This window comes from Canis lupus, chromosome 20 (genome assembly GCF_048164855.1).
Source record: "Canis lupus baileyi chromosome 20, mCanLup2.hap1, whole genome shotgun sequence".
Lineage (NCBI taxonomy): Eukaryota > Metazoa > Chordata > Mammalia > Carnivora > Canidae > Canis > Canis lupus.
In genome coordinates this window covers 22,655,051-22,673,088 of record NC_132857.1, presented here as the reverse complement: position 1 = coordinate 22,673,088, position 18,038 = coordinate 22,655,051, and the positions used below count along the sequence as shown (strand labels likewise).

The window sequence follows — 18,038 nt, the reverse complement described above, 5'->3', positions numbered from 1 at the left end:
TTAAAGATAAAGAGGGGCATGGAAAGCTGAAATAACATCCACTTTGGAAGAGCTAGTAACAGAAGGGGTAGGAATTTGAACCCAGTTAGGGATGAATCTTATGTTCATCCATAAACCCACTTCCTTAAACTACCTCTCTACAGTTTACAAGAACAGTTGTTGCCTCAGGAAGACTACACCCTGGAACATCCTCACTCAGAAAACAATCACAGGATGTAGAAGCCACCAGAAGGCAGGTAACTTCCACTTTTTATTCTATACTTCTACATTCTGAGGGTTTTTTTGCAACAAACATGTATTCTTTGTAATGATCATTATCCATAAAGATGGTACTTAAAATGGAAGACAGGGCATGACAAGTTTTTCAAAGAAAAGGATAAATTTAGCCCCAAGATCACAAAACTAAGGAGTATGCCCCCACACTCTCCCTCTATCTCTGGTAAGCACCAATCTATTCTGTTTCTATCAATTATTATGTAAGTGAGATTATAAGTGTTCGTCATTCTCTGACTTATTTCACCTAGCATAATTCCTCCAATGTCTATCCATGTTGTCATAAATGGCAAGATTTTCTTTATGGCCAAATAGTATTCCTTCATCCATTCATTTGTTGATAGATACTTAGGTTGTTACCATTGGTTAGCTATGGTGAATAATGCTGTGATGAATATGGGGTGTAGACATATTCAGGGTGGTGATTTTGTTTCATTAAGTTATATATCCAGAAGTGCATCTATTTATAGTTTCTTGAGGACCCTTCCTACTGTTTTCCATAGTGGCTGTCCCAATTTCCACTCTCAGATGGACCGCTTTCAGACAGTAAAGAGTGTCCCTGAGGAGAGCAGTGCTAGCCACTTGGATGGACACATGAAAGGACAAAGTTAGAGGGACCCAGGTAGAAGGAATGGGGCACTGAGAGGGGGGAATCCAAGGGCTTCTGTTCCTGTTATGACTTTGATTGCACCTCCAAAAGAGATATATTGAAGTCCTAAGCCCTGGATACCTGAGAATATGATCTTATTTGGAAATAGGGTCATTGCTGATGTTATCAGTTAAATGAGGTCATACTGAAATAATGTGGGCCCCAACCTAATACGGCTAGTGTCCCTATCCCTATAAAAAGAGGAGGGAGACACACAAGGGAACTCCATGTGAAGATGGAGGCAGAGATCAGAGTGATGTGTCTATAAGCCAAGGGGTGACAAAGATTGCTGCAGCCACCAGAAGCCAGGACAAAGGCATGGGACAGTATCTTCTCCACAGCCTCCTGAAGGAGCCAACCCTGCTGGCTCCATGTTCAGACTTTTAGATGCCACAACTGTGAGAATACACATTTTTGTTGTTTAAGCTACCTGGTTGGTGGCACTCTGTTATGGTAGTCCTAAGAAACCAAGACAGTTACCTTCATAATTTGAACCCAAGATGCCTCCCTGCTGCACACCTTCACACACACACCACCCTGTCCAAACTTTCATTCATAGCCCTCACATGAAACTTTCTAGTTTTTGACTTCTAGGCTTATTTTGTTAACTGGAAAACTTCCATATCTTCATCCTAACTCTTTTTCATTCACCCTTATATGTTCTGCCCATTACATGTTCGTATGGGGTTAGAAAATACCTTCTGGTCCTGTGAATTAGTGAGTGGGGAAGAGTGCTTTAAGCTGGTAGTAAGAAGTAGTTAGGGTGACATTTTCTTATAGTCATTTCCTTTCATGATCCCATGGCAGCTGGATGTAGAGTCTTGATTCTCACTGAGCAGTGGTCTCAGGGAAGCATCCCTATGCTGGGCCAAGAATTCCACCCAGACCTGCACATAACCTTTACCTCCCCTGGTTTACTGGCAAGATTGTCTGAGCATCACAATGTTGTGCACAATGCCCTGCACATCAGGACCTGCAGCCCTACTTCTTGTTATCAGGCCACCTGCCGGTACATCCTTACTCTGACTTGCCCACGTCTCAGATGAACAGTGGTGGGCCTCAGGATGACACCTTACTCTTAGCTCTCCAGACTGGCTTTTGAGGAGTTCCATCCCCACCTCTTGAAATAACCAAAAATCTGGGATTCAGGGTTGGGACCCTCATTCTTGGTATTGGTGGTTTCTCCACATGACAACTGCCTTTTCATTTTCCCTCTAGGCCTCAGGGAGTGGGATTTTCACAGGCTTACATGAATCTTACCTGAATCCCATTTATCTTCCAAGCCTCAGGTTCAGAAAAATGCTGCCTATCTGTGCTCTTGAATTACGAGCTCTATGAAAAGTGACGAGTGAGAGCATTATAGCAGCAGCTATAGCTAAACTTTATTCAAATCTAGTCATGCTAGCATTGTTCTAGGTGCTTTGAGCCTAGGCACTCTGGCTCCAGAATCCAGGTAAAAAAAAAACTGTAAGCTTTTATACTTCCCTTAGGCCCAGGTTCTTAGAAGGGATATGATAGATATTGGTGAGTACATCAAGGGCCAGAAATTGAGGGGGAAATGAGTAACTGGTTGTCTTTCTCCAGGGTGGGTTCCACCATGAACACTGCCTGTGCTCAACCCAATTCTATCACTTCCAGACCCTTCTCTGCCTTCTCAAACTTCGACCTAACTTTGGTCATTTGACATGTTCAGAAAAGGGTGGAATTTTGATGAGTTGGACATCTGCCAGGTATATAAGTGAATACCATAAAGAGGGCTTGAGTGTGTTTATGAAGCTTTTATTTCCTCCTCCGCCTAAGCATGACATAGTCTATCCTTGGAAGAAGTACAAACACCATCTGTCCCTTGTCAAGCCCAGTGACCAGAGGGCTTGGTCACTCAAAGAACCTGTACTCTTGGGTGGCAGGCTACCAGGGATTGTGCAAGCATTGGGTGACCTCAGGCTGGGGGTGGACAACTTGACACCATCACATCTCTTTGGTCTGTGTCTTCCTACGTGTTTTTAGGGGTAGAGAGTAATAAAAATTCCCTGCCTGAAATGATAGTCAGTGACTGAAGAACTAATGTTTCCCTCTGCCCTGGCTTCTCTTCATTTCTATCTTTCTCTTTAGAATGAGAAAGTTGGCTGTGACACCCTGTTTCAAAGACTCACATCCGAGGAAAATCCATTCTCAACAAGGCAGAAGATCAGGCCATTTGAGCATGCCCTGTGCCAATGAAAGCACATGTTCAGTTGTATACATTTGCCCTTGCTTTCAGATGTTTTTTATTCTCGGTCTGCATCCTTCACCTTGAGATTTTAGAAGCTAGAAACACTTTCTTCTACTTAGTTGTAAGTCAGATGCTATTGCATGGAAACTTCATGGTCTTTAGCCAGCAGGGTGGACAGCAAGTTAGAGATGACAGCCATGTGTTATCCTGGTATCAGCCAGGCTAAGTACTGCTAAGTACTAAGAGGCTAAGTACCGCTGCTATACCAAGTGACTCCAAGGTGTCAGAAGCTACAAAATTAAAGATTTATTTCTTGCTCACACCATCTGGGTCAGCCGCATGTCTACTCTAAATCATATTAACCTGGGACTCAAGTTGATGGAGAAGATGCTTTCTAAAGAATTGCTGGGTGTCATGGTGGAGGGAAGAAAGAGCATGGAGATTAACACCACTGAACTGTGCAATTAAAAATGTTTAATATAGGGACGCCTGGGTGGCTCAGCTGTTGAGCATCTGCCTTTGGCTCAGGGCATAATCCTGAAGTCCCAGTATCAAGCCCCACATTAGACTCCCTGCATGGAGCCTCCTTCTCCCTTTGCCTGTATCTCTGCCTGTCTCTCTCTCTCTCTCTCTCTGTGTGTGTGTCTCATGAATAAATAAGTAAAATCTTTAAAAATTTTTAAGATAGTATTTTTTTACCTTATATGCATTGTACCACAATAAAAAAATGAAGAGAGATAGAGAGAACCATACTCCAAGTATACCCTAGCTTCTGCTGGAACATAGAATACACATTTCTGCTCACATTTTAGTATTCAGAGCAAATCATATGACCATGTCTATTGTCAGTGAGACAAGGAAGTATACTCTACCCTAACAGTGTCAGTGAATCTCTGAAGATACTAATACATTCTCTCAGACCCTGTTTCTTTTCACGAGCAAGCCCTTGGCTATTCCTCTAAGAACTGGGGAGGTAGGGCAGCAACAGATAGAGCTAGTTTTCTGTGGTTCTCCTGATGTTGAGAGCAGTTGGTGGTGGAGGCAACAGGCACGAGACAAAATTAGGAGACCCACATCACCTCTCAGTCAACTTTAGCCAAGTTTTGCATTTCTCTGAGCCTCAGATTCTTCATCTGAGGAATCAGAGATTAGATCAGACAAGTGCTGATGTTGGTGCCAGCTGGAGCTTTCCTGTGCATCTTCTATTTTACCCTACTTTCTTATGTTGAATTCTACCCAGATAGACCTGGGGGTGTGGGGTGGTGGGAGGAGGCAGGGTGGGAGACACTGGTAAAAAGACTGGACAATCCTTGTTCTGCATCACCTCATTGAAGTATGACACTCCCATTCTAACAAGTGCTAACAAACCATCCCTCCACTGGTTTATTCCATGGACCAATGCAGAAGGGCTCCTTGAGAAGTGGAAAGACTAAAGACAAAAGGATTTGAAGCACAGAATCCTTTAATAATGGTAGCCCATTTGGGCATCGCTCTCTCTATGATTCAAAGGGGAAATTCCTTCTGGGGTTTGCTTCTGTACAGGGAAGCTCTTACAATATGTTGAGGAGAAGGTTGTTCTTCAAGCAAGTGTGTCCCAAGGACCTTCTCAGCAACACTAGGAGATAATAAAACATTCGGGTAAAACTACCAGTGCTGCCAAGATGAGCTCTATAACCAAGGGGACTTCCAAGGTGAGTGCCAACACATCTCTGCTCTCCCTCCCTTCCCATCCTTTATCCCAATCCATTGTCTTATGTCTGTCTTTTTTTTAATTTTTTTTAATTTATTTATTTATGATAGTCATACAGAGAGAGAGAGAGAGAGAGAGAGAGAGAGAGAGAGAGAGGCAGAGACACAGGCAGAGGGAGAAGCAGGCTCCATGCACTGGGAGCCCGACGTGGAACTCGATCCTAGGTCTCCAGGATTGCGCCCTGGGCCAAAGGCAGGCGCCAAACCGCTGCGCCACCCAGGGATCCCTTATGTCTGTCTTCTAAGTACCTTCCTACGACCTGTCTCTCTGCTTCTGAGCTGCCTATTGATTTTCCTCACTGACTGTCTTTCCTTCCTGTGAAGGGATAGGCACAAGCCCTTCTTTTAAGGAAGACTGAATGGCAGCTGGGCGGCTGGGATGGGTCCTCAGGATTTACACTAAGTATGAGTTTGTAGGTTTAAATTGTTTGCTTTTCCATTCCAGTTGAAAAGTGTTTGTCCTTGCCTATTTATTTCTTAACTCTCTCAACAGTATTTTTTATTGAAGTATAATTAACATACAGTATTATATTAGTTTCAGGTGTACAATACAGCGATTCAACAATTCTATATATTGCTCGGGGCTCATCAAGATAAATGTACTCTTAATCTCTTTCACCTATATAATCCATCTTCCACCCACCTACCTGCTAGCAACCATCAGTTTATGCTATTTAAGAGTGGTTTTTGTTTGCCTTTTTAAAAACCTTTGTTTGCTAATTTGTTTCATTTTTAAAATTCTATATATGAGTGAAATCACATGATAGATATTTATTTTTCCTTGACTGCCTTATTTCACTTAGCATTTATGCTCTAAATCCATCCATGTTATTTGAAATGGAAAGATCTCATCCGTTTTTATGGTTGTGTAATATCCTCTTGTATAGACACGCCTGGGTGGCTCAGTGCTTAAGCATCTGATTTTGGCTCAGGTTGTGATCCTGGGGTCCCAGGATTGAGTCCCATACTGGGCTCCCTGAAGGGAGCCTGCTTCTCCCTCTGCCTATATCTCTGCCTCTCTTTCTCTGTGTCTCTAATGAATAAATAAATTTATTTATTCATACACACACACACACATACATATCACGTGTTCTTTATCCATTCTTCAGTCCATGGACACCCGGGTTGTTTTTTCATATATCAGCTATTGCAAATAATTCTACAATAAACATAGGGGTGCATATATCTTTTCAAATTAGTGTTTTTCATTTTCTTTGGGTAAATACCCCAGTAATGAAATTATGGGATCATATGGAATTTCCATTTTTATTTTTTTGAGGAACCTCCATACTGTTTTCCACAGTGGCTATCCCCAATTTGCATTCCTACCAACAGCACACAAAGATTCCATTTTCTCTGCACCCTCACAAATAATTGTTATTTCCTATGTTTTTTATTTTAGCCATTCTGACAGGCATAAAGTGATATCTCATTATAGTTTGAACTGCATTTTCCTGATGATTAGTGATGTTGAGAATCTTTTTTTATGTGTCCGTTGGCCATCTATATATCTTTCTTGGAAAAATGTCTATTCAGGTCCCATGCCCATTTTTTTTTTCCATGCCCTTTTTTTTTAATTTTTATTTATTCATGATAGGCACACAGTGAGAGAGAGAGAGAGGCAGAGACATAGGCAGAGGGAGAAGCAGGCTCCATGCACCGGGAGCCCGAAGTGGGATTCGATCCCGGGTCTCCAGGATCGCGCCCTGGGCCAAAGGCAGGCGCCAAACCACTGCGCCACCCAGGGATCCCTCCATGCCCATTTTTTAATTGGATTATTCGTGGGGCTTTTTTGGTATTGAGTTGTATAAGCTCTTTATATATTTAGAATATTATTTATATATAATTTTTATTAGTGTTTATATTATTTATATATTTTATTTTTTATAAGTTATATATTATTTATATATTTAATTATATATTTAAAAGATATATATAATTTGCAAATATCTTTCTTCATTCAGTAGGTTGCCTTTTTATTTTGTTGGTGATTTTCTTTGCTATGCAAAAGCTTTTTATTTTGGTGTAGTCCCAGTAGTTTATTTTTGTTTTATTTCCTTTGCTAAAGGAGATATATAAAGAAAAATGTGTCTACAGATTATGTGAAATTACTTCCAATGTTTGGTTATGGACTGGAAGAACGAGTATTGTCAAAATGTCCATACTACCCAAGCAATCTACAGATATGCAATTCCTATCAAAATACAACAGTATTTTTTACAGAACTAGAGAAAATAAAAGTAAAATTTGCACCACAAAAGACTGAGTAGCCAAAGCAATCCTGAGGGAATAAAGCTCAAAGTATCACAATCCCAGATTTCAAGATACACTACAGAGCTGTAGTGATCAAAACAGTATGGTACTGGCACAAAAACAGACACATAGATCAATGGAACAGAAGAGAGAATGCAGAAATAAACCCATGCTTGTATGGTCAATTTATCTATGGCAAAGGAGAGAAGAATATACAATGGGGGAAAAGGCAGTCTCTCCCAAAAATGTGCTGGGAAAACTGGGCAGCTACATGTATACAAAAGCATGAAACCAGACCACTTTTTTATGCCATTCACAGAAATAAGCTAAAAATGTATTAAAGACTTAGATGTGAAACTTGAAATGATAAAATTTCTTACCAGTATTTTTTAAGACCACAAGTTACCTTCTGGCATCTAAGCATTTTTCTCCAGCCAGGGCAAAGGATCAATTCATGAAAGAAGCAAATAAACCAAATTCCTATAAGATCCTCTATCTTTCCACTTAATACCTACTCCCCTCCACACACACACACACACACACACACACACACACACACACACCCTCCATGCCATCCTAGTTTTAAATAATTTTGATTTTGGGTGGAGGAATCATGGAATAAGCATGATCTTGGTTGGGGGATAATAAATTCTCTGAGCTCCTTTTATGGCTTACTCTTTGAGATGAAAATTTTCTTTCTTCATTCAGTGCCTCAGGAATCCTCAGTACCCAATGGCATTAAGTGTCCTGCCTGCTACAACGTGTATGATGTTTCCTGCGACCCAGTTCTTCTTGCCTGCACTGGTACAGAGACAAAGCGTGTGGAAGTTATTGGCATAGGTACAACTATTTCCACAGGATTCTTGGTGTTCATTTTCTCAAAGGATATATCTGTGCTAGTTATCTTTGCTGTGTAATCATTACTCCAAAACTTGGCAGTTTAAAACAATGAGCATTTATTATTTCATGGCATCTGAGGGTCAGGAGTTTGGAAGTGGCCTAGCTAAGTGCTTCTGGCTGAGTTTCTCATGAAGTTGTAATCTAGCTGTCAGCAGGGCCTGTCACCAGGAAGACCTGCTTCCAAGATCACCCATGTAGTTGTCAGGCTTGGTTCTTCTCTACATGGGTCTCTGTGTGGGCTGCCTGGATGTCCTTATAATGTATTCCCCCACAGCAAGTGATGAGAGAGAGAGAGAGAGAGAGATAGAGAGAAGAGAAGAGAAGAGAAGAGAGAAGAGAGATAAGAGAGATGGAGGGAGGGAGGAAGAGCACTAACTGGCATTTCTCAGGGCAAATGATGACAGAGGGAGAAGAGGAGGAGAAGAGGGAGGGAGGAAGGAGATACTACAGTTTCAAAGTAATCAAATATCAGAAGGAACATTTCTTCACTTCTGTTGTATCCTGTTGGTTGCACAGATCAACTCTGATACAACATGGGAGAAGAGTATACAAGGACATGAATACTAAGAGATCGCAGGCCATCCTAGAGACTAACTACTATGTACAGCAAAGGCTGATACAGGGCCAAGTCCTAGTTCACTCTCCAAAGTTTGGAGGGAGCCATCTGTCAGAAGAGAGAAGGGGGAGAGGAGAGGACGAGGAGAGGAGAGGGAAGATGAAGAGAACACAACTGCTTTCCACAGGAAAGTCTGACACTTGGGAACATGTCATATCATGATCTCCTCGAATGGGAACTTGGGTCATTGGCCATCACCCTCTTCAACAAAGAGGGTGATACCTCAGTTCTGGTTTTTTTCATCACTACCATTATTGCTATTACCCAATCCCCATGAATAAGCATGATATGATTCTGAAATCTGCAGAAGGACTTGCCATTTTCCTGAGGAGGAGAAAAGTATGGACTTGTAATAAGATGCACAGATGCCATTCAGATAGAAAACAACAGGTACCAAGGGGCTGTTTAGGTGAATACATGAGTTCTGACCTCAGGCTTTTTCCTCTCTTCCAACTATCTCTTGCCTCGTCAGAAGGTACAGACTCCAATCTCAGCTATGCATCTGACACAGCAGGGGCCCTTTGGGATTCATCCTAAACTGAGATGTCGGGCCCAAAGGGAACTAAGGCTTGGTCCCTGGACAGAGATGGAGCTGTGGTTCTTGCTTCTTTCACAGAAGGCAGAGGGGAATTCTGGGGCATTCTGTGTACCCTTTTCTTCCCCAAGGGAGGCAGATAGGATAGGACGTGGGTGAAGAGGGGAAACAAGATAAGAGAGAAGACTAACTCTTGGATTTTTCTTTTGGCAGATAGTCCAATATTTATGATTTTTGCCATGGGTTGTGCTACTGAAACTGTCCTCAACTTGAGGAATATAAGTATATTGAATAACATAAAAATCCGTACCAACTGTACAGAACAAAGCAATGGAGATCCCCACTGATGTTCATCACCTCATCAATCTTGACTGGTCCCTTCTTGCTCAAAGTCTTGCTTTGAAGTTTGCACACTTCCAAGCTCATAATTCTACAAACCTGAAAAAGTTGGAGTCCTCTGATGTCTCCCCTCCCCAACATTCTCCAGACATTGCAGAATTAAGTTGCTGATATTTCCTTAAGTATGTTTGTAATCTTTATTAGTAACTCAGGTTAAAAAAAATCTTATTGAAGGGGGGTCTCTGGGTGGCTCAGTGGTTGGCACCTGCGTTTGGCGCAGGGAGTGATCCTGGAATCCTGGGATCTAGTCCTACATCAGGATCCCTGCATGGAGCCTGCTTTTACCTCTGCCTGTGTCTCTGCCTCTCTCTCTCTCTCTTTCTGTGTCTCTCATGAATAAAAAAATAAATTAAATATATTTAAAAAAAATCTTATTCATTCATCTAATGGATTCTTTCTTCAACCCAAGTAATAAGTAAGGAAATATTAGATAGCATCTCAGGCTGTGTCCCACAAGTCAGGGGCAGTCACAACCATTCTTCATGTGATGCCATGAGGAAGCAGGGGTCAGGAATAACCCTTACAGGATCCAAACTATGATGTCCTCATGGTGCTGAACACAATGGACACCGTGATACCTGCTCATATGGATCTCTTGATTCTCCAAATTCAGTTTCCTACAGGGTGCAGTAAGTTGCATAAAAGAAAAGAATACCTCACACGTAATGATGACCTTCTGGGAAGCAATCTGTTGTCTGTATCGTGCTGGGGCCCTCGCACTCTATAAGCTTATCTGAGCCTGAAATCTACATAGACTGTGGCTTTCTCCTTGGGACTATGTCTCCATTTTCTCTTCCCTGGGCTTTTGAGCAGGCAGCGTGCAGAGTTTATATGTCCAGGACTCGTTTTATGCATATTCTCACTGTGTGCTCAGCACAGTGATGGAAACTGCAAAAGACACAGGGTTCTCCCTCAGGGATAAGGAGCTAATACACAGAGAATGATGAAAGGATTGCATGTAACTGCACGGAATTCTAAGCACAAATAATCAGAGGGGCAGGAAAATTCAGGGAGGAAAAAGGAAGTAGAGTCAAAACTGGTACACAAAGGTGGTAAACTGAGACAGGGCTTGAGGAAGGAGTGTGTATGAAAGTGAAGTTCCCACTGGGGAAATGGTAGGCTAAAAAATGGTTAAACAGCAAAGTCCCCAGAAAGGCAGTAAATCAAAATAGAGCCTACACAGGAGACCTTTGATAAGGAAACCCTTAGGGTAATAATGGGAAATCCTGTGCTGATTCAACTCCAAGGAGGTCACATCAGCTCAAGTGGGCTGGTGTTGCTGTTACCACCACATACGTTTTACAAAGAAAAAGTGGCAACAGGATGGAGACTCTAACCCAAATTGTCAATTTACAATCTGGGACTTTATTCTCTGTGCCATCCTGCCTCTCAACCAATAACCAAGTCCTGGACACATCAGTCAGCTTGGACTACCACAACAAAGTAACATGAACAAGGTGGCTTAAGCAATAAAAAATTACTTTTCTCAGTTTTGGAAGCTGGAAGTTTGAGACCAGGGTGCCATCAACACTGTTGTCTTCTGAGGTCTCTCTCTTGGGCTGTCTTCTCCCTGTGTCTTCACATGATCCTTCCTCTACATGTGTCTGCTATATATTGGATGTTTGTGCACCCTACCCCCAAGCAATGGTATTGGATAGTGGGGACTTTCAAAGCTTGCCACCCTCATGAATAGCATCAGTGCCCTTATAGAAGAGGCTCCACAGAGCTCCCTTGCCCCTTCCACTGTGTGAGGACACAATGAGATGGCTGTCTATGAACCTGGAAGAGAATCCTTAACAGACATTGAGTCTGCTGGTCCAAGTCTGGAGCTTGGTCTTGGTCTTCCAGGCTCCAGAACTGTGAGAAATAAATTTCCATTGTTTATAAGCCATCGGTTGTGTGTTATCTGGTTGTAACAGTTCAGATGGACTAAGGCAGTGTCTGTGTCCCAATCATCTATTATAAGGATATCAGTCTGATTGGATCAGGGCCCACTATAGTGACCTCATCCTAAAAGGCTATGTCTCCAAATACAGTAAAGTTCTGAGGTATTGAAGACTAGAACTCCAACATATTAATTTTGGCAGAACACAACTCAACCCATAGCAAAGGGTTATAGAGTAAATGACTTTAGGCATTGAGAAAAACTTTTCAACTATTGCTCCCGTATGAAGTGGTTGGCATAGTGTCAATACACAGTGTATACTTAATAGGTATAACCCATTATTCTTTTTCTTCTCTGCATCCTTCTCATCTATGCCCATTACCTTCCCATTTCTTTTCCCCAATTTTCCTTTCATTTTTCTACTGATTATTTCCCTGTTTTGCTACTCTTTCCCTGAACTTCATTCTCTTCTGGAATAAGCAACAGTCATACCTCCAAGAGAGCACGGCAGTCATTCATGGGTGTGGCAGCCAATTGATCACTATATTCTGTGGGTAAGAATATGGGGCTAGAGAGCAGCATCTGCATCTCAGGAGAGAGATTCCATGAGGTCAGGGGCCTCCGAAAGAACATAAGATTCCTAGGGATCATCAGCATTCTGAAAACTACAGAACACTTATGAAAGAAATTGAAGAGGACACAAAGAAATGGAAAAACATTCCATGCTCAAGGAGTGTAAAAACAAACATTGTTAAAATGTTTATGCTATCCACAGTAATTTACACATTTAGTGCAATCCCTATCAAAATATCACCAGCATGTTTCACAGAGCTGGAACAAATAACCCTAAAATTCCTATGGAACCACAAAGGACCCTGAATAGACAAAACGATCTTGAAAAAGAAAAGCAAAGCTGGAGGCATTGAGATTCCAGAATTCAAGCTGTATTACAAAGCTGTGATCATCAAGACAGTATGGTACTGGCACAAAAACAGACAGTGGACCAGAATAGAGAACTCCGAAATTGACCCACAACTTGATAGTCAACTTATCTTCAACAAAGCAGGAAAGAATATCCAATGGGAGAAAGACGGTCTCTTCAACAAATGGTGTTGAGGGAACTGGACAGCTGCATGCAAAAGAATGGAACTGAACCACTTTCTTACACCATACACAAAAATAAGTTCAAATGGATGAAAGATCTAAATGTGAGACAGGTGACAGGCACTGAGGTGGGCACTTGACGGGATGAGCACTGGGTGTTATTCGATATGCTGGCAAATTGAACACCAATAAAAAAATAAATTTATAAAAAAAATAAATGTGAGACAGGAAACCATTAAAATCCTAGAGAAGAACACAGACAGAAAACTCATTGACCTTGGTCTTAGCAACTTCTTAGTGGACAGGTCTCTGGAGGCAAGGGAAACAAAATCAAAACTGAACAATTGACACTTCATCAGGATAAAAAGTGTCTGCACAGTGAAGGAACCAGTCAACAAAACTAAAAGGCACCCTATAGAATGGGGGAAGATGTTTGTAAATGACGTATCTGACAAAGGGTTCGTATCAAATCTGCAAATGATTTATCAAATTCAACACCCAAAAAATAAATAATCCAGTTAAGAAACGGGCAGAGGGCACGAATAGACACTTTTCCAAAGAATAAATATAGATGATTAATAGACACATGAGAAGATCCTCACCATCACTCGTCATCAGGGAAATACAAATCAAAACCATGATGAGATAGTACCTCACATGTCAGAATGGCTTAAATTAACAAGACAGGAAACAACAGGTGTGGGGAAAGGGAAACCCTTTTACAGTGTTGGTGGGAATACAAACTGGTGCAGCCACTCTGTAAAACAGTATAAAGGTTCCTCAAGAAGTTAAAAATAGAACTACCCTATGACCCACCAGTTACACTAGCAGGTATTTACTGAAAGTGTACAAAATACTGATTCAAAGGGATACATGCACCCTAATGTTTATAGCAGCAACATCCACAATAGCCAAACTATGGAAAGAGCCTTAATGTCCATTGACAGATGAATGGATAAAGAAGCAGCAATATATATATAATTATATATATAAAATATTACTCAGCTATCAAATAGAGTGAAATCTTGCTATCTGCAGCAGCATGGGTGGAGCTAGAACCTATTATGCTAAGTGAAATAAGTCAGATAAAGACAAATACTATGATTTCACTTATATGTGGAACTTAAGAAAGAATACACATGAACATGGGGGGAAAGAGAGGGAAACCATAAAAATGAATGTTAACTATGAAGAACAAACTGAGGGTTGCTGGAAGGAGGTGGGTAGGTGGGGATGGGTTAAATAGGTGATGGGTATTAAAGGGGGCACTTGTTATTAAGAGCATGGGGTATTGTGTGTAAGTGATGAACCACTAAATTCTACTCCTGAAACACGTATTACACTGTATATTAACTAACTGGAATTGAAATAGAAACGAAGACTATAAAAAAAGGAGGAGGAAGAGGAGGAGGAAGAAGAAGAAGTGAGTTATAATTTATAGGGTTTCATCCCAGGTAAGGAAATGTCAAATAGGTTTCTGCATAAATGATAGCAGACCCATTGCATATGTGACATTGAGTCAGTGTTAAGGAGGAAAAGTCAATGAGACTTGAGCTCCCCAGGCGCTACCTGAGCGGGGAAGTGAAGCATTTTCCTCCAAGAAAGACTTGGCCACCTCTGAAGATGAAACCACATGAGAAGGAACTAGTTTGGTCCAAAAGAAAAAGCACATCTTTGGATTTGTACTGTTATTTCATTCAGACCCACTACCTCAGCACTTTATACAGGGCACAGAAGCCAAAAGTAAATCAATTTAGCTTCATAAAAATACGTGAATACAAAATGCATACATGCTATTTTTCCATTTAAAACACATGCAAAAAATCTATTAAAGAAATTTTTAAAATTCAGTAGGCTAAACAAAAATAAATGAGGTATCTGTTTCAGTTCTAACCTGTTTCTTCCATCCTGCAAACAGAGCCTCTGTAGACAGAGGAGTACACAAGTGGCCAAGAGGGGACACAAAATTCAAAAGAGAGAACACACACACACACACACACACACACACACACACACACACACACGGAGAGTAAAACCCAGGCATGTGTGTAGGTAAAAGAGGCAGTGAAGTACTATCAGGATGGGGAAACAAACAGAAGGGAAAAGTAGGGATGAATTTATATTAAAGAATGTCTCCATCTTGTGGTCATTATGGTGTAACCACTAATTAAGTCAAGTTTTATTTCCATTTATTCATCCATCCATCTTTCTGTGCATTTATTCACCAACCTAACTGGTACTTTCCAGTTGTGGCAGGCACTGTTCTGAGTGTTAGGGCTAGAGTAGTGAACAAAATTCCCTGCCTTTCTGTAACTTCCATTCTGGTTAGAGTTTACATTAATTAAACAACTATAATGTGTGGTATGTTACATCAGAAAAACAGGGGCGGGTATATCAGAAGCTGTTGGGGGAGGCAGTCAGGATTTTGATCAGGGTGACTTTCAGTAAGTCCTCAGTGAGGTGGGAGAAGGGCCTGAGGAGAGGGAAAGAGGGACGCCCCAGTTGTGTGGGGAGGGAACATCCAGGAAGAGGGAACAGTCAGTGCAAAGGCTTTGAGTGGAAGGCTAAGGCTGGTGCTCAAGAAGGGTGAAAAAACCATCTGGGGCTGTAGTGTGGTGAGCAGGGAGGTGAGTGACTAGGTGAACTTCTAGAAGAACCAAGAGAAGAACAAGGAGGTGAGGAAGGAAGGAGGCAGCACAAGGAAGAAGACCAGGTTTGGTCTGGTCATACAGGCTTTGGTTTTGGTGCTGAGTGAGGTAATGGAGGATTCTGAACCTGGGAGGGATGAGATAGGACATGTTAACTCTGGCTACTCAGTTAGAGGAGCCTCCAGGGAACCCAGACTGGTTAGGGCCACTGTGGTTCTACAGGTGAGAAATGGGGTAGGCTTGGATCAAGGCTATGGGGATGGTAAAAATGGTAATATTCTAGATACATTCTGAAAGAAGATTCAACAAGGTTTTTGTAGTGTAAGTGCCTGAAAATCAGCTTTTGATTGCTGAGGCATACATTTCCAAGACATCTATTTTGAATAAACATATTGCCAGCTATATGATACAACTACTGCTAAAACAACTAGATAAGAAAAGGAACCAGGGTGTCCCATCTGAGTTTCCTTTTTAGAAAGTCCTTGGCAATCTAGATTATTGACCACTTAAGGAACTCTGCTATCACCTCTTGTGCCCTAATTCCTGCTCTGTTTTAAATTTATGAGTAAAGAGTAAAGCCAAGAAATCCTAGGTAGCCTACCCTCAATCTCAGTAAGGAGAGTACCCAGGTCTGTAATCTCTATCTGACACCTTGCTTGATGGCTCTTGGGCATGCCATATGCCTTCCAAGATCTCTGAGTAATAAATTTCTTTTTTCAAAGTCCCTTGATAGTTGTTGCTGAGATACATCTTCCAATAATAATAAGAGCCACAAGGGCCATGCCAACCACAATATTGGCTCTCGATGGGAAAATGTCTGTGGGGACTTGCCATAGGTAGTGGGGGCCCAGGTGAGTGCCTCAGGCATTCCAAGCTAATAATATCACTATCAATAGGCTGAGAAGGACACAGAACAAAAACTACAGGAGTTCATGATTACTAGACAGCCCTTCAAAAAATATTAGAAAGGAAGAATGCTCACCATTTGCTTCAATGTGGATGGAACTGGAGGGTATTATGCTGAGTGAAGTAAGTCAATTTGAGAAGGATAATCATTATATGGTTTCACTCATACAGGGAATAAAAGAAACAGTGAAAGGAATTATAGGGGAAAGGAGAGAAAATGACTGGGAAAAATTAGAGAGGGTGGCAAAACATGAGAGACTTCTAACCCTGGGAAATGAACAAAGGGTTGCAGATGGGGAGGTGGGCAGGGAGGGGGATGGGGTGACTGGGTGATGGGCACTGAGGGGGGCACATGACAGGATAAGCACTGGGTGTTATACTATATGTGGGCAAGTCAAACTTCAATTAAAAAAAATAAATATTAGAGGGCTCTCCTTGAGCGGGAAGGAAAGACTAAAAGTAACAAAGACAAGAAAGGACCAGAGAAATCTCCAGAAACAATGACAAAACAAGTAATAAAATGGCACTAAATAAATATTTATGAATAATTACTTTGAATGTAAATGGACTAAATGCTCAAATCAAAATACATAGGGTGTCAGAATGGACAAAAACAAACAAACTAGATCCAACTCTATAGTACCTACAACATACTTATTTGAGATGTGAAGACACCTGCACATTGAAAGTGGGGTGACGCAGAAATATTTATCACACAGACGGATGTCAGAAGAAAGTTGGAGTAGCAATACTCAGATCAGATAAACTAGATGTTAAAACAAAGATTAACAAGAGACAAAGAAGGATATGACACCATATGATAATAAAGGAGACAATCCAACAAGAAGATCTAACCACTATAAATATTTATGCACCCAATGTGGGAGCAACCAAACATATAAAACACTTAATAAAAAATACAAACTATATATATAAATGTATATATATAAACAACACAACAAAAATTAATTAATTGATTATAATACAATATTACCCCAAAGATACAGAAGCAATGAAACGCCGGGACACCTGCAACCTGATGTTTCTAGCAGCAATGTCCACAATACCCAAACTGTGGAAGGAGCCTCGGTGTCCATCGAAAGATGAATGGATAAAGAAGATGTGGTTTATGTATACAATGGAATATTACTCAGCCATTAGAAATGACAGATACCCACCATTTGCTTCAACGTGGATGGAACTGGAGGGTATTATGCTGAGTGAAATAAGTCAATCGGAGAAGGACAAACATTATATGGTCTCATTCATTTGGGGAATATAAATAATAGTGAAAGGGAATAGAAGGGAAGGGAGAAGAAATGTGTGGGAAACATCAGAAAGGGAGACAAAACATAAAGACTCCTAACTCTGGGAAACAAACTAGGGGTGGTGGAAGGGGAGGAGAGTGGGGGGTGGGGGTGAATGGGTGACAGGCACTGAGCGGGGCACTTGACGGGATGAGCACTGGGTGTTATTCTGTATGTTGGCAAATTGAACAACAATAAAAAATAAATTTATTATTAAAAAATGAAAATAAAAAAATAAAATAAAATCATGAATGAGAAAGGAGAGATCACCACCACCACCAAGGAAATACAAACGATCTTTAAAACTCATCCTGAGCAGCTATACACCAATAAATTGGGCAATCGAGTAGAAACTGACGCATTTCCGGAAAACCACAAACTACCAAAACCGGAACAGGAAGACACAGAAAACCTGAACAGGCCAATATCCAGGGAGGAAACTGAAGCAGTCATCATCAAAGATCTCCCAAGACACAAAAGTCCAGGGCCAGATGGCTTCCCTGGGGAATGCTATCAAACGTTTAAAGAAGAAACCGTACCTATTACTACTAAAGTGGTTCCGAAAGATAGATGGAATGCTTCCAAACTCGTTCTTGGAGGCC

At 41.2% G+C, this 18,038-nt stretch overlaps 2 long non-coding RNA genes across 12 annotated transcripts in view; one reads left to right on the top strand and one right to left on the bottom strand.

Annotated features, from left to right (window-relative positions):
- Positions 1–9,913, top strand: part of LOC140611753 (uncharacterized) — a 74,224-nt gene extending 64,311 nt beyond the window's left edge. For 2 of the 4 annotated variants that reach the window (XR_012012903.1, XR_012012902.1), the window contains 3 exons: positions 144–236; positions 4,677–4,825; positions 7,845–8,103. This is a non-coding gene — a long non-coding RNA (uncharacterized lncRNA). Of the gene's footprint in view, positions 1–143; positions 237–4,676; positions 4,826–7,844; positions 8,104–8,552; positions 9,364–9,400 lie in introns of those variants that run through there. The other 2 variants (XR_012012904.1, XR_012012905.1) reach the window with 2 other exon arrangements.
- The window catches only part of LOC140611752 (uncharacterized), a 183,980-nt gene that overhangs the window by 102,862 nt on the left and 63,080 nt on the right, over positions 1–18,038 (bottom strand). For 2 of the 8 annotated variants that reach the window (XR_012012894.1, XR_012012896.1), the window contains one exon: positions 7,812–7,937. The exons of the other annotated variants lie outside the window; for them this stretch is intronic. This is a non-coding gene — a long non-coding RNA (uncharacterized lncRNA). The remainder of the gene's footprint in view (positions 1–7,811; positions 7,938–18,038) is intronic. 8 annotated transcript variants of the gene reach the window in all.